General features: G+C 39.3%; 1 pseudogene; it reads left to right on the plus strand.

Moving 5' to 3' along the window:
• Positions 1-10,116: 10,116 nt before the first annotated feature.
• Positions 10,117-16,367, plus strand: LOC131278040 (ornithine decarboxylase pseudogene; annotated as a pseudogene).
• Positions 16,368-17,939: the final 1,572 nt, after the last annotated feature.

The raw sequence follows: 17,939 nt of genomic DNA on the forward strand, positions 1-17,939 counted from the left end.
CGATTTGGTGAGACAGTGACGGAGGAGATTCTTGCAAGAGGTGGAATTTTGGGTTTCTGATTCAGAGGTCAGATGTTCTGGCTGGAGCCCCTCCCCCGAGGCCTGGCATCTGGGCCGTGGTGATTCCTGGGATCTTTGTTGTGTGGGGTATTCCCAAACCTGAGCAGGCTGTTTTGGGGGCTTGCAGGGCAGGAGGTGTCTGGATGTCGATTTGGTGAGACAGTGACAGAAGAGATTCTTGCAAGAGGTGGAACTTTTGGTTTCTGACACAGAGGTGAGAAGTTTTAGGAGGAACCCTTCCACCTAGTGCTGGCAGCCTGTCTGGGGTGGTCCCTTAACTCTTTGTAGTGCAGCAGCACACCCAGCAGGTGGTTTCAGGGGCTTGCAGGGCTTGAGGTGTCTGGATGTCGATTTGGTGAGACAGTGACAGAAGAGATTCTTGTGATGATGTGGGCTATGGGTGGAAGGCTCTTTGTCTCTTCAGAGATAACTAAGTTGTTTGACTTGTGGGTGTGAAACGGTAAGAGGCTGCAGTCCTGCTCTTAGGGACCAGCAGGCTCCAGTCCCAGGAAATGTTTAACAAAGCAAGGGCTATAAACTTTAAGTATTTAGGGGAAATGCAAAAACCAAGGCTTATCTAAAATGTCTGGAGTCCTTGCTAAAAGCTTACCTAAGATGTGAAAGAGATATATGCTAATTGAAGCCTATTGAGAACTGAAACAAAGGGACCATTTGGCCTTTCCTCTCTGTATAAAAGACATTTGAAAATCTTGTTCGGGGCTCGGGATTCAAACTGAAAGCTCCCGAGTCCGGCCGGCCGTCAATAAACCATTTTTCCTTCTCAAAATCATTCCTGAGTCCTGGCCTCTCTATTCTCAAATAATTGAACTTCTCTTAAATTCCACAACATTAATGGCGACCACGAAGGGACAATAAATGAAGGCCAGAGACGGTAGCATTTTGCTGCCCCTTCCAAATCCCCGAGGAAGCCGGGAGGACTCGGGTGAACCCCAAATCTGGGCGCCCCTGGATTAAATTTAATCCAGAAAAGATGTGGGCTCCACCAGAATCTTCCCGACAAAATCAAGGGGCAATGGAAGGTCTGAAGAGAAGGATTCTGGGAACGAAAAAGAGCTCCGAACAGGGAAGAAGGTAAGACTCCCCGGGTGAGCAGAGTCTGGAAGGCCCTAGCTTTAATTGCTAGGAAGGGGAGGCTGATCACCTCCCGAGAGAACCCTAGTAGCCCCAGAAGGCTGGGGGGAAGCCGTTCTCTCTAGGCTTGGGAAAAGGAGGAAAACCGGGGAAAAGCCCTGGTGTTTTGGGTTTGTCTAACTGCATGTTAGAATCTGGTACTGGTCTTATATCCACTAAAGGAGTGGAGTCTTGATTTTAATAGGAAGGGTATTTATAGGTTCGAGTCCTAATATCCTGGAAATTGGTCTAGATTAAGGAAAACAAAACTTGGTTACAGGAAAATGGATCGGCTTTTCTGGTGGAGCTTGGTCTGGGTGTAAAGTTTAAACAGTGAAAAAGTCTAGCTGAAATCTTTTGTTATGGTGCTAATTTGTGAATGAATTTGCTTTATACCAAATGTTAAGTGTTCTGAGGTTTGTGATGGCTGTGGGGGCAGCCGTGGTGAAAATAAATATATAAACTTGTGAGTCAGATTAGTGACCTTTGTGCTTCTGTCTGTGTCAGCTCAATGTTAGTGTTGGAGTTGTGTCCTTACATGAAGTAGAATTACAGCTGAGCTGGAGCCCTCCCTTGCCATTGGCAAGGGGGTGAAATGATTCTGGGGCAAAAGCTGAGGAGTCTGGATGTTTGCGGAGTCTAGATGTTTGTGCATGTTCTGGTGTCTTGTCTCTGGTCTGGCCCTTTGCCGGGGCTTGGAGGCCATCTGTGTCCGAGCCAAGCACCCAAGTCTGTTGGGAATGTCCCAGTCAGGGCGGCTGGGTTCCTGGGAGAGTTGCCAAATTTGAGTAGGTTCTGTCTGCCCATTTTGGCTGAAAGCTGGAAAGGGGGGAGCGGCTTGCCCCTTTCCAGTGAGTCCACCCTTCTATTCATAAGCCGCATTCCTGTTTGTTGTGCACCCGACTGCCTGGAAGGGGGGGAAGTGAAGGAGGTGAAAAGCAGAATCAGAATAAATGCAGTAAAGTTCCCTCCTTAGGGTGTCAAAGCCAAAATACGTTTGCATTCTGCTCAGGTTCTTAGAAGGTATTGTAGTAACCTTAAGTAAGAGAATGTGTTCTGTGAAGGTAAACTTTGTATTAAGGGTATAAATAATTATAAAAGTTTTACAAAGCATTGTTTAAGGTATTTAAGTGGCTAATTGCAGAAAGTCATTATTTAACAAAACTGAATTGATAATAATAATAATAAAAGGCAATTTTATAACAAACTTATTCGGCAGCCAATCTCCCCTGCCAACTTGCTTCCAAAAAACTGTTTCTGGTATTACATGCTACTAAGTATTTAAAGTGAAGAAAAGTTCATTATTTTAACAAACTTGTTTAGTATTAATGGCAATTATATGTTGTAAGAAGTTTGCCTGGTAACTCGGTATGTGGGATATATGGAATGTGTTTTTATTGTTAAGGAAACAGAAGATGATTTTGTCCTAAGATAAAATGATTGATTATTGGAAAGAGTAGAGTGTGGGACAGAACCTGAATGAATACTGAAAGTGTAGAAGGTTTGTGGAAGAGAAATTTTTATGATTAAATTGAGTAAGATCAATATACAAAGAAAATATTTTATCAATAGCTTCTTGTGCTTTAACCTCATCATATCCTCAATGTTTGAAGAAGAGTCTTACCTCTTTTAAAAGAACATTTTATGTTCTAGAAATCAAATCCTGAAAAGTAGCCTTTTATTTCAAACTAACTGCAAGAGATTTATTCTTTCACTTTAAAGGAAAAATTAAAGTAATGGTTAAGTTCATTTAATATGTTATAAGTTGAATGAAAGGTATTTAAAGGTGTTATAAAATTAATAGGTTTTAAAAAAATTAATAAAAACTGTAACTAAGAGTTAAAATCATTTATAAATGCATTTATATTGTAAAACAGTGGAAAGACAATAACTGAGATTATAGCTGGGTGAATTTAGCCTGAAACTATTATTTAAGTGTAAATTCTACACTAACCTTTCCTTTGTTTATGGTTACTTCAAGCCTAACCTCACCCTTTGCCTTTGCCTATGGTTATTTCATAATTGAGAAGAGCTGGGACATCACTGTCTCCTCTTCTGGTATTAGTAACCCTTTCTCTCATGAATTCAAGTGTAAACTAAATAAATGGCTGCCTGATAGAATAAGGTTAAATGGCCACTGGAGTTTTATTATCTCCAAAATCAAAAGGGGGGTGGAGGGGGAGAAGTCTCCTGCCTTGACGGTCAGTGTTCCTAAGAGTGGCAATTCATGAGAGAAAGCAGTCTGTCTCCCTGAGGCTTCAAATAGCCTCAGTAAATATATATAAAATTAATCTTGTTACTTATCCAAAATTCTGCTAATTTCAAAGTAAAATATAAAGTTCTAAAACAAAATGGTGCTAAGGCATTGAGAACATTTTGGTTATTACAATCCATTAAGTAAGAAAGAAAATTCTTGTGGTAAACTGCATGGTCATAGTGCAAATTAAGAAGAGTTTCAAAAGTCTTTGAAAAGTTTAAAGTAACTAAAGTCATGTTGTTGTGCCAAACTATTCATGTCTGCCTATTTGCTCAAATTGTTGAGGTTAAATATGCAGTTATATTTATAAATATTCTTAAAGCCCAAATTGAACTAAGCAGGATGAGAAAGTCATAGAAATCTGATTATGGAAACAATTGGGAAAGGGCCTCCTCTTTGCAAGAGCTTTTAAGGCAAGACTAGGTGTGGCAGATTAAACCTATCTACTAGGCTAGGGAATTAAGAATCAGTTTGCCTGGTAATTTCCCAGTTTAAACCTTTGTCAGCCATAAATTGGAAAAAACAAAACAAAACAAAACAAAGATTAGGTTAATTTTCACAGAAGAAAAATGTTGATGTAAACCGGCGGCCTGCTGCCTCAGTCTCCCACTCCCGGGTTGGACAGCAGTGGAGGAGACCAGTTTAGGCCAGTCCTATGGGCAGTGGAAGGATGCCCAAGAAGGAGCTAACTAAGTCGGTGCCATTTCAGCACTAAATTCTATTCCTTATTTGACAAAGGGGGGGAGCAGGTAAAAACTAAAATGGTTGGAATGTGATAGAAGAAGCAGTTAAATCAAACTTTTGCGTGGGAAAGTTAAATCTCAGATAAGCTGTAACTTCTGAAGTATCCAATCTATGGAAAAACAGGAAGAGCTTGCATGCCAGGCTTAGGGGTATAAATTGTGTCATTTTTCTTTGTTCGGGGCACCAGCCATATCTGGCTCTGCGCCCCTTCTTGCAAGATTGAGAATAAAGTATTTTCTTCTCCACAATCTGGTGAGCCTTATTTTCTTCCAGAAGATTTCTTTCCAACAAAATAAGGTAATTAGTGGCTCTATTAACAAATTTCAGTAAGTAAAGGAAAGTCCATAAAAACTATGGAGAGATCTTTCCTGGGTTATGATTTTAAAAAATTAAGTAATTGTGTAATGTGTTTTGAAACCTGGAAGTCAGTATGCATGTGTTTTAAAACCTGGTAGTCAGTTATGCTTTTAAATTAATAATTTTCATAACTTAAAGAAAAGAAGTTTTTAGCTTCCTGTAAGGGAAAAAGAGAACATTCCTTGCATAAACTATTATGGTTTCAATTTTATTTAACTTGAGTGTAATCTCCCATAGTTAATTTATAAACTAAATTAACATATGTACAAAATCTTTACAGTAATGAAAATTGTAAGTGAAAATTGTAAGTTCACATTGGTGAAATTAGGCTAAAGGGAAAAGATTGTAGATATGCTCTCTTAAATAGAGAGTAAATTTCTTTCATTGGTAATTGTAATTTAGTAAGTTTATTTAAACATGAGGTGGCTACTCAATGTGGTTATAGTCAATTATAAAGAGTTTGTAAAACATCTTCCAAACTGAAAATGTTTAAATAGTTCTAGTTGTAGAAGTTATTGTTAACTAAAGAAACTTAGATTGGTATTGGTAGCAGAAATAACTTCATGATAATAAACCTGTCTGAAGGCCACTGCAAAATACACATTTAAGTAAATGGTAATAAAAAGTTGTCTTGATTCTATTGGAAAAATTGTTTTCATTCTAACAATGAAAAATAATATTTTTCCTCTATTACTAAAGTAAAGCACCTACTGTTATCTTCATAGTAAAATTGTGTAAGTAAATAGTCATTTGATATATGTATTGCGTTAAGTTGTTTAAAATATATATAAAACAAGGAATAAACTTTAACATTGTCAAACTCTTGTGCATTCGAACCAGGCCTTGTATACATTACAGGTGGCCTCTCCATGTGAGTTATTGGCTAGGCTGGTCACTGACCCCTCAATTAAAAATATGTGCTATATCAGTCTCTGGTTCTGCTCCTGAAGTTGATGGAAACTATATTGCAGTTTCAAGCTCCTGCAGCCAATAATGACTCGGTACAGCCAAGTGTACAATGGATATCGCCTCCAGACTGGCACTGTTCCATGGTGCCAGAGAGCACTATGCACCAGGCTAGTAGAATACTGGAAAATCTCTGGAATACTGGAAGGATGCTGCAACTTGCTCACTGCGTTGAAGAACATGCTAAGTGGAGCCATGATACCAGGAGACTGTAAGTAAAACTTAAACACAATTGGCATTATGGCCTGCTCTCATGGAGAGATAACATGTAAAGTATTACAAACCTGAAACTCAAAACTAATAATGGCAACTCTGAATCCTTATGCATTAAGTAATACATTAGTTAATATTAAGTGCTGTACTTTTATCCTGTACTAAATATATGCCTAATAATTGTAATGTTATCTTTTCTATTTTGGATCAAGTGCAGAAGTATATTAGACATGTTAAATTCCTGGTAAAATCATTTTCTAAACAGTTAATAACATGTCTATAGAATAAGGTGGCAGTCTCAGCCAGACTCAGTTAGCAAAAGTGAGGCTTGCTTGCTGATGGTGAGTCACCTATTGAACAAGTCAAAATTGCTAGAAATTGTACAATGAAAACCAAGGTGTATAAAATCTTTATTCTGTAGTTCTGATCACTCCCACAGGTGAAAACTAAGAGTATTTCCAAATTAGTGTTCTAATCCTGAGTGAAGCCAGTTGCCCAAGGAGTACCAGTTCACCAGGAGCATCTGACAGAGCGAATGAGTGTCAATCATTGAACAGCTTGGAATGTGTCTTCAGACAAAGCTAAGTGTCTGTTGCAATTTCTCTCTAAAGATGGATAACTTAAAAAAGAATATATGCTGTTCCCACCAGCTTTTAAGGAGTGCCATCTTTATAGGCACCTAACCTTGTCTACCTCTGTAATCCAATGTGTCCTCTTTTAAAAAACGGGTATTCCAAATTTTTAATTAAGTTTGTTTCTTTCAGAGTGAACATCTTATTAACCATATGAAAACTTCATCCAACTTCGTACAGAATGCCAGATCCATCTTCCTCCAGTTAGAATAAATTAAGAGTTTTACACCTTATTAGGCAATGACTACAGCCCATGGCCAGCAGGAAGCAGTTACAGAAAAGAGATCGTCTCCCTTCAGCACCCCTTTTAAATTAAAGGTGTAAACTCTTTAAGAGTAAAAGAAAAGTAATAGATGGATCTGGAACCTGACTGGAAATCCACGTGAGTGCCAGTGGCAGCAGAATAACTGTGGGAGGCCCCTGCCCAAGATTCTGCTGTCCAGAATGAAAAGTTCTAAACTTCTAAAAAACGGTCCTTGATGCTGTACTAAAGACTGATAAATAATCAGTCAAGACAACAAACAGTCATCCACCTCATAGCTACAACAATAATTATGCCAAAGCTTAGCAAGTAAACTTTGACAAAGGGGGGAAATGATGTGGGCTATGGGTGGAAGGCTCTTTGTCTCTTCAGAGATAACTAAGTTGTTTGACTTGTGGGTGTGAAACGGTAAGAGGCTGCAGTCCTGCTCTTAGGGACCAGCAGGCTCCAGTCCCAGGAAATGTTTAACAAAGCAAGGGCTATAAACTTTAAGTATTTAGGGGAAATGCAAAAACCAAGGCTTATCTAAAATGTCTGGAGTCCTTGCTAAAAGCTTACCTAAGATGTGAAAGAGATATATGCTAATTGAAGCCTATTGAGAACTGAAACAAAGGGACCATTTGGCCTTTCCTCTCTGTATAAAAGACATTTGAAAATCTTGTTCGGGGCTCGGGATTCAAACTGAAAGCTCCCGAGTCCGGCCGGCCGTCAATAAACCATTTTTCCTTCTCAAAATCATTCCTGAGTCCTGGCCTCTCTATTCTCAAATAATTGAACTTCTCTTAAATTCCACAACAGTGAGAGGAGGAATTTTGGGTTTCTGACACAGAGGTCAGAGTTTGCAGGTGGGGCCCCTCCCCCCTAGGGCTGGTGCCCAACTTCAGGGATCCCTGAAGGCTGTGTTGTGCTGCAGTGCCCCCAGGCCCCCCTGTTAACTGGATGCATGGTTCCCAGGTCTGTGCCCCCTAAACCCTGGTGGCCCACACTCCAGAGACTCATACACCTTGAGTCTGCAATATCAAAGACTTCCCATCCCTGAATCCACCACGCAATGAGGTCCACTGAGGTCTTTGATTATCCTAGCCCTCAGTGTTTGTGTTTTTTTTTTTCTTTTTTCTTCTTCTTTTTTTTGTCTTGGTTGCTAATATTGCATTATCTCCTGGTCTTTTCTCTCATTTTGTCCTCCAAGGTTCTTTTTTGTTTATTTAGTTTTTTTCTTTTTCTTGCTTGTTTCCCTCCCTTTTCTTTGCCCACCCTCTTTTTTCTTCTGTTTTTTTTTCTTTTCTCTCTTTTTCTTCTTATTTTATTATATTTAATTTATATAATAGGTGCTGCAGGGAGCACTTCGCATTTGCTGTGTTTCCTCATCCTCCATTTCCTCTTTTCTGTGTGAATTGATTTTGGCCACCTACACTATCCCCTTTCCCCCACATCTTGTTATCCTCCATCATCTACTGTCTCTCTTACACTCCACCTCCCTTTCTTTGGCCCCCAAATTGTCTGACTTTTAGTTTCTCATACCCTTGTTCTGTTTTCTGTCTTTTATCCACTCTTGATATTATTGTCTTTCTTTTCTCTTTCCCTCTCTCATTAAAACACTGGCTTTTTAATTCATACTCTATTCCTCCCATATTCAGTTGACCATCTCATTATAGGTACTCTACTTACTGCTATAACTCTACACAACTTACAAGAGTCTAATATCCATTCTCCCAGATCTCACATTGTTGCTCTGTGAACATTTATTACCAATACTACCTTACACATTTTCTTTTCTTACTCATTTTGCTTTCCCTGGTCCTAATATTTTCCTTCAAAGTGAACTTAGCAACAAGAAAATAGAGAAAGAAGAACAAAGTGACAAAGAGGAGACATAACACTTATGCAAGAACAACTAATTAATCCCCAAGACTAGACAGAGAAGCTAAGGACTGATTAAACCCATCAAGATAAAATGATGACCAGACAGCAACAAAAAACTACAAACCAAACCAATAATCAGGAAAACATGGCTGAATCCAATGAACAAACTAAAAACCAGGAAGGGGAGCAGAACTTTGCACAAGTATTTAAAGATCTCAAAACATATATTAGAGACCAACCTATTGAAGTAAAGGAAGAGATTAACATATGAAGAAAATACTTGGAGAGGAAATTGCAGACATATGCAAAAAGATAACAGATATGATGGGGATGAACACCACAGTTCAAGAAAAGAAAAAATACACTCTCAGCAAATAGCAGCAGATTAGAAGAGGCAGAGGAGAGAATTAGTGACATGGAAGACATTACATCTGAAATCAAACAGATAGTAGAACTGATCGATAAAAAGATAGAAAAAATCCAGCTAGGACTTAGGGACCTGAATGACAAACATACATATTATAGGCATCCCAGAAGGAGAAGAGAAGGGAACGGGGACAGAAGGGATGTTGGAGGAAATAATGGCTGAAAACTTCCCAAATCTACTGAGAGAGATGGATGTACATGTCTAGGAAGCACAATGCACCCCAAACATCATAAATCCCAACAGGCCCACCCCAAGACATATACTTGTCAAATTATCCAATGCTCAAGACTAAGAAAATATTCTAAAAGCAGCAAGAGAAAAGAAAACCATCACATACAAGGGAGGCTCCATAAGATTAAGTGCTGCTTTCTCATCTGAAACCTTGGAGGCAAGAAGGCAGTGGTATGATATAGTCAAGGTACTATAAGAAAAAAAAAAAAAAAACCCAACCAAGAATACTCTACCTAGCTAAACCAGCATTCAAAAATGATGGAGAGTTCAAAATATTCACAGATAAACAGAAATTAAAAGAGTATGCCAACAAGAACCCTGCCCTTCAAGAAATACTGAAGGGAATTCTGCAGGAAGAAAGGAAAAAACAGGAGAGGCAGAGTTGGAGGAGAGTGTAAGAGCAACAAAAAAGACAAAAAGAGAAGGAAAAAACAAACAAACAAAATATGACAGACACAAGTCCAGTCAAAATATGGCTAACATACCCAACAGACTTCAGCTCCTACAATCTGATTTATTGGACTCACCTCACTCAGCTAAGATGGAGTTGAAGAAGGACAACCACCACACCATGGAGTCTAGAGGGCCTACAACTGAAAGCAAGAGGATTGCATCCAGTATCCATGTGGAATCTGAGCCTCCTCTTGACATAGAGGTGCAACGGACACAACCAATCCAAGGTCCGCAGAGAAAAGGTGGCATTGGAGTGGGAAAAGTGGACATGGTGGCTGATGGGTATGGGGAATGGCAGGAAGAGATGAGAGGTGGAGGTGCCTTTGGGACTTAGAGTTGCCCTGGATGGTGCTTCAGGGGCAACCACCGGACATTGTAAATCCTCCCAGGGCCCACTGGATGGAATGTGGGAGAGTATGGGCCATGATGTGGACCATTGACCATGGGGTGCAAAGATTCCCAGAGATGTACCTACCAGGTGCAATGGATGTGTCATGATGATGGGAGTGAGGGTTGCTGGGGGGGGGAGTGGTGGGGTGGGGGTGGTAGGGTTGAATGGGTCCTCATATTTTTTTAATGTAATATTTTTACAAAATCAATTAAAAAAATATGGCTAACATAAATAATTCCTTGAAAGTAATAACACTGAATGTCAATGGATTAAATTCATCTATCAAAAGACTCAGACTGGGAGACTGGATAAAGAAATAGGACCCATCTATATGCTGTCTACAAGAAACACATCTTAGACCCAGGGATTCATAGAGGTTGAAAGTGAATGGTTGGAAAACAATCTTACAAGCAAACAATAACCAAAAAAAGGCAGGAGTAGCTATATTAATATCAGACAAAATAGACTTTAAATGTGAAACAATTGTGAGAGACAAAGAAGGCTACTACATATTAGTGAAAGGGACAATCTCTCAAGAAGAACGAACAATCATAAATATTTATGCTCCTAACAAGGGTGCCTCCAAATACATGAGGCAAACACTGGAAAAACTAAGTGAAAGAGTAGATGCCTCTACAATTATAGTGGGAGATTTTAATACACCACTGTCAACTTTGGAAAGAACATCTCAAAAGAGAAGCACTAAAGAAACAAAAACTTTAAACACTATTTTAGAGAAGTTGGCTCTAATAGACACATACAGATCATTACACCCAAATACAGCAGGATATACATTTTTCTCAAGTGCACGTGGATCATTCTCCAAGATAGACCATATGCTAGGCCACAAAGAAAGGCTCAATGAATTCAGAAAGATCAAAATCATACAAAATAATATCTCTGACCACAGTGGAGTGAAGCTGGAAATCTGCAAGGGCCAGAGGGCCAGATTTCACACCAAGAGATGGAAATTAAACAGCACGCTCTTAGAAAAACAGTGGGTCAAAGAGGAAATCTCAAAAGAAATTAATAACTACCTTGAAACTAATGAAAATGATAACACAACATACAAAACTTATGGGATGCAGCAAAAGCAGTACTGAGAGGGAAATTTATAGCCATAAATTCATACATCCAAAAAGAAGAAAGAGCAAAAATCGAAGAACTAACTGCACATTTGGAGGAATTAGTAAAAAAACAACAAAGTAACCCCACAGGAAGAAGAAAGAAAGAAAGAACAAAGATAAGAGCAGAACTAAATGAAATAGAAAATAGGAAAGCACTTGAAAAGATAAACAAAACCAAGAAGCTGTTCTTTGAGAAGATCAATAAAATTGACAAACCCTTAGCTAGACTAACAAAGAAAAAGAGAGAAGATGCAAATACACAAAATAAGAAATGAGAAGGGAGATATCACCACTGACCCCACAGAAATAAAGACTATCATGAGAGGATACTTTGAAAAACTATATTCCAACAAAAATGACAATTCAGAGGAAATGGACAAATTCCTAGAAACACATAAGCAGCCTATATTGATGAAAGAAGAAATTGATGATCTCAACAAACCAATCACAAGTAAAGAGATAGAATCAGTCATTATAAACCTCCCAACTAAGAAGAGCCCAGGGCCAGACGGCTTCACAGGTGAATTCTACAAAACATTCCAGAAAGAACTAACGCCAATCCTGCTGAAACTCTTCCAAAAAATCAAAACAGAAGGAACATCACCTAACTCATTCTATGATGCCAACATTACCCTAGTACCAAAGCCAAACAAAGACACCACAAGGAAGGAAAATTACAGACCAATTTCTCTAATGAACCTAGATGCAAAAATCCTCAACAAAATAGTTGCTAACTGTATTCAACCACATATTAAGCGAATTATATACCATAATCAAGTGGGATTCATTCCGGGTATGCAAAGATGGTTCAACATAAGCAAATCAATCAATGTAATACACCATATAAACAGATTAAAGGGAAAAAATCATGATTATATCTATAGATGCAGAAAAAGCATTTGACAAAAGACAGCACCCTTTCTTGATAAAAGCACTGCAAAAGATCAGAATACAAGGAAATTTTTTGAACACGATAACGAGTATATATGAAAAACCCATAGCCAACATCTTTTACAGTGGTGAAATCCTAAAATCCTTCCCTCTAAGATCAGGAACAAGACAAGGATGCCCACTCTCACCCCTTCTATTCAATATTGTCTTAGAAGCACTGAGGCAAGAACCAGATATAAAAGGCATTCAAATTGGAAAGGAAGAAGTCAGAATTTCATTATTTGCAGATGACATGATCCCATACATAGAAAACCCTGAGAGGACTACAACAAGGCTTCTAGAACTCATAATTGAGTTTAGTGAAGTTGCAGGTTATAAGATCAATGTGCAAAAATCAGTAGCATTTCTATACACAAATAATGAGCAAGCTCAGGAGGAAATCAAGAAACAAATACCATTTACAATAGTAAAATAAATCAAATACCTGGGAATAAATTTAACTGAAGATGGAAAAAACTTATACACAGAGAACTACACAAGACTGTTCAAGGAAATCAAAGAAGACCTAAATAAATGGAAGAATATTCCCTGTTCATGGATAGGAAGACTAAATATTATCAAGATGTCTATCCTACCAAAACTGATCCCAATAAAAATCAACACAGCATTCTTTAAGGAACTAGAAAAACTCACTATGAAATTTATTTGGAAAGGAAAGAGGCCCCGAATAGCTAAAGACATATTGAAGAAGAAAAACGAGTCAGGCCCCTGCAGCCCTGCCGCCGACCGCCCTCTGCCAGCAGCTCTGGTGCCTCCTCGGGCCGGTGGTCCTCCGGCGGGAGGGAGCAAGGCGGGCGGTGGTGGTGGCAGCAGTGCAGGCTGCAGGACCTCCTCGGGGGGCGGCCCCAGCGCCCAAGTGCTAGGAGAACATTTCCACTGCTGCATCAAGGGCACAAGTCTTATAATTCAGCAAGATTTGGAATTCCTGGAGAATTGCCTTCCTGAAAAGCTGAAAGAAATCTCTTTAAATTCCATCTCTTAGTTTTCCATTTTGTTGTGTTTCAGTGCAACATCAAGAAACCATGAACAACTTCAGTAATGAGGAGTTTGACTGCCATTTCCTTGATGAAGGTTTTACTGCCAAGGACATTCTGAACCAAAAAATTAATGAAGTTTCTTCTTCTGATGATAAAGATGCCTACTATGTTGCGGACCTTGGAGACATTCTAAAGAAACATCTGAGATGGTTAAAAGTTCTTCCTCGTGTCACCCCCTTCTATGCAGTCAAATGTAATGATGGTAAAGCCATAGTGAAGACCCTGGCTTCCATAGGGACAGGACTTGATTGTGCTAGCAAGACTGAAATCCAGTTGGTGCAGAGTCTCGGGGTGCCACCAGAGAGGATAATCTATGCAAACCCTTGTAAACAAGTGTCTCAAATTAAGTATGCCGCCAATAATGGAGATGATGACTTTTGACAGTGAGGTTGAGTTGATGAAAGTGGCCAGGGTACATCCAAAGGCAAAGTTGGTTTTGTGGATTGCCACTGATGACTCCAAAGCAGTTTGTCACCTCAGTGTTCAATTTGGAACCACACTCAAAACCAGCAGGCTTCTTTTGGAATGGACTAAAGAGCTCGATATCAATGTCATTGATGTTAGCTTCCCTGTGGGAAGTGGCTGTACTGAACCTGAAACTTTTGTGCAGGCCATCTCTGATGCCCGCTGTGTCTTTGACATGGGAGCTGAGGTTGGTTTCAGCATGTATCTGCTTGATATTGGTGGTGGCTTTCCCAGATCTGATGACGTGAAGCTTCAATTTGAAGAGATAACCAGTGTCATTAATCCAGCATTATACAAGTATTTCCCATTAGATTCTGGAGTGAGAATCATAGCTGAACCAGGCCAATATTATGTTGCTTCAGCTTTCACACTTGCAGTGAATATCATTGCCAAAAAAAATATTGCCAAAAAAAAATTGTATTTAAGGAACAGACAGGCTCTGACAATGAAGATGAATTGAGTGAACAAACCTTTATGTATTATGTGAATGATGGAGTATATGGATCATTTAATTGTATCCTTTATGATCATGAGCATGTAAAGCCTCTTCTGCAGAAGAGATCCAAACCAGATGAGAATTATTACTCATCTAGCATATGGGGACCCATGTGTGATGGCCTTGATCGGATCGTTGAATGCTGTGGCCTGCTGGAAATGCACGTGGGTGACTGGATGCTGTTTGAGAACATGGGTGCTTACACTGTGGCTACTGCTTCCACTTTCAATGGATTCCAGAGGCCAACCATCTACTACGTGATGTCGGGGCCTGCATGGCAAGTCATGCAACAAATTGAGAGCTGGGGGTTTCCACCCGAAGTAGGGGATCAAGACGCCAGTGCTCTGCCTTTTTCCTGTGCTTGGGAAAGTGGGATGAAGTGCCACCCAGCCACTTGTGCTCCAGCTAGTATTAATGTGTAAATACCATTTTTGTAGCTGTTAACTGTGAGTTTAGCTTGAATGGAGGGATTAATTAAGCAGTAACTTAATTACTGCTAGTTTTGAAATGTCCTTGTAAGAGTAGGATTGGCACAGACACAGCGATAAGGAAGACTAGGAGATGGGGTTACACTTATCTGTGTTCTTATGGAAACTACTTGATTATTTGTTTTATATGGAATTTTATTCACTTCTAAACATACTTCTAAGGGATGCTTCTCACCTGCTGAGCAAGCATTTGTAGCTTGTATAACAGCAGAACGGGCCAAAAGCTTAATGTTGTGACCTGTTTTAAAAATAAAAGTATCTTGAAATTTAAAAAAAGAAAAGAAAAAAGAAAACCGAAATTGGAGGAATCACACTACCTGACTTCAAAACATACTGCAAGGCTACAGTAGAGAAAAGAGCATGGTATTGGAACAAAGAGAGACACACAGACCAATGGAACTGAATTGAGAGCTCTGAGAGAGATCCTCATATATATAGTCATATAATATTCAATAAAGCCACCAAACCCTCTCAACTGGGAGAGAATGGCCTATTCAAAAAATGGTGCCTGGAGAACTGGATATCCATATGTAAAAGAATGAAAGAGGATTACCATCTCACACCTTATACAAAAATCAACTCAAGATGGATCAAAGACCTAAATATAAGAACCAAGACCATAAAGACTTTGGAAAGCAGTGTAGGGAAGCATATACAAGACCTTGTAATAGGAAATGGCTTCATGAACTTCACACCAAAAGCATGAGCAGCAAAAGAACAAATAGATAAATGGGACCTCCTCAAAATTAAAGCCTTCTGCACCTCAAAGGAGTTTGTCAAGAAAGTGAAAAGAGAGCCTACACAATGAGAGAAAATATTTGGTAACCATATATCTGATAAGAGACTTATAACCTGCATATATAAAGAACTCCTATATCTTGAAAATAAAAAGATAAACAACCCATTTTAAAAATGGGAAGAAGATTTAAACAGACACTTCTCCAAAGAAGAAATACAAATGGCTAAAAAGCACATGAAAAAATGCTCCAAATCTCTAGCTATCAGGGAAATGCAAATCAAAACTACAGTGAGATACCATCTTACTCCCATAAGATTGGCAGCTATGAAAAAAACAGAAGACTGCAAATGCTGGAGAGGATGTGGAGGAATGGGAACACTCATCCAATGCTGGTGGGAATGCGGAAGGATCCAACCATTCTGGAGGACAGTTTGGCGGTTTCTCAAAAAACTAGCCATAGATTTGCCATAGGACCTAGAAATCCCACTGCTGGGGATATACCCAATAGAACTGAAAACAAGGACACAAACTGATGTACGCACACCAATATCCATAGCAGCATCCTTCACTATTGCCAAAATTTGGAATCAACCCAAATGCCCATCAACAGATGAATGGATAAATAAAATGTGGCATATACACACAATGGAATCCTACTCGGCTTTAGAAACAAATACACTACAAACACACGTGATAACATGGATGAATCTTGAGAACCTTATTTTGAGTGAAGCAACCCAGGCATTGAAGGACAAATACTACATGACCTCAATGATATGAAATAAGTAAACCAAGCTGCCTCAGAGAGCTAGAGCCTGGATGATAGGCTTACAGGAAATTGGGGGGTAGAGGAAGGTTGCGAGCTGACACCTACATGGGTGAAATCTATGATAAGCTGGAGGTAAGTATTTGTACAAGGAAGGGATAAAATGGGGGCATAGGGTTACCTTTAGGTGGGGCTTTGTGGGCTTGAGGGGGGTTAGGGATGGGAGGATGGGTAATATTGCCCAAGAAATTGGGGGGAGGGGGAGGAAACATATGAACATAGGAGTTTGTCAGGTATTTTTGAGAGTAAAGTGCTGAGAAAACTTTTCAAAAATATAATAAGGAAAGTTACCTGTTTAAGATGCTTAAAGGGGATAATCTGATGCAGGACAGGCTCCTAGGGAATATGTAAATGCTCATTTTGCCATAGTGGGTTATATCATTGGATAGAGACCCATATAATGAGTGAAGGTATACCCACATCCTGGGGAGGACTGAGGCCATCAAATACAGGGGACTGTATCTCTCAAGAGAAATGGTGGCTCCCAGGGCATTAGGGCAGTTGAACACGTCAAGCCCTCAACACTGTTGCAAGTATCTCTGAACATGGCCCTTCAAGCAATGAAGATTGAACGTCACTGTGGGCCCTAAGGGGAGGGGGAAAGAGGTATTGAATAGATGGAACCAATGTAACTGTGTGGGCAATAGAATTGTTTCACAAGAGTATGCAAGGATGGATATAAGACATGTAAAATTACACCAAGAATGTATAGGGGCTGATAGGCTAAAATGTAAACCATAGTGTAAAACATAAGATAACTAAAAATTTAGAAAATTGTATCATCTAAAATATAAACCACAATGAAAACACAAATGTTACTTTGTTTGAAAGCTATTGTCTCAATAGCTGTACATCAGTTTCAGTAAGTATAGTATGAATATGTAAAAAGATTATTGCTGTGGAAGGGAAAAGGTTTTATGTTGGATATGTGAGAATACTGTATATTGTATATATGAATGACTGTGATCTAAAACTCTTGTGAAGATAAGCTTAATAATTAGAAAAAAGAAAAGAAAAAGGACGTAGACACTGAGGAAATGATGGAAGTAGTTGCCTTGACAATTTGGATACAGGGCAAGACTTATTGCAGTGATGGAGGGCAAAACATCAAAAACAAAGCTTTTGCATTTTTAAATTTTTTAATACCCCAATTTATTTTTACTGTAATTTTCCCAAATTAATATGTATTCTATATCTATCCTTTAAACTCATTGCTGTATTCCATTTTACTATTAAGGGAACCTGGCAATAGATTGGGCTTCACTTTTCAGGAAGTTTTGGATCACAGAGAGGTTCAACAATGGCAGGGGAGGAATACTGGTGTGGGATGTTATTTACAGGGGATACATGGTTGGCAGGGAGTTCTCCAGGGCATATATCCAGGGCACATAAAAATGTTTGGATATTTTCATAGTGGTTACAATTAAAAACAACAACTGAGGGAGTGCTGAGTTCCTGGCCGGGGGAGCTCTGTTGCATTCCCTAAGGAAATAGCAACAATCCCCCAAGTGTAATGGCAAAGACCAAAAAAGAAAGAAGGTCCAACAATGAGCCCTTGATACTAATGACTATGATTGTGAGCCTGTGCACCTGAAATAAGAACAAGGCCTAGAGCTGCAGGGTGCCTAAGAGTTACCTCCTGAGAGCCTCCGTGTTGCTCAAATGTGGCCAGTCTTGAAGCCAAAATCAGCATGTAAATGCGTTGCCTTCCCCCCCAGCATGGGACATGACTCCCGGGGATGAGCCTCCCTGGTGCCGAGGGATTACTACCAAGTACCAGCTGATGATGTAACTAGAAAATGACCTTGAATAAAAGGGTCAAC

This window comes from Dasypus novemcinctus, chromosome 3 (assembly GCF_030445035.2).
Source record: "Dasypus novemcinctus isolate mDasNov1 chromosome 3, mDasNov1.1.hap2, whole genome shotgun sequence".
Lineage (NCBI taxonomy): Eukaryota > Metazoa > Chordata > Mammalia > Cingulata > Dasypodidae > Dasypus > Dasypus novemcinctus.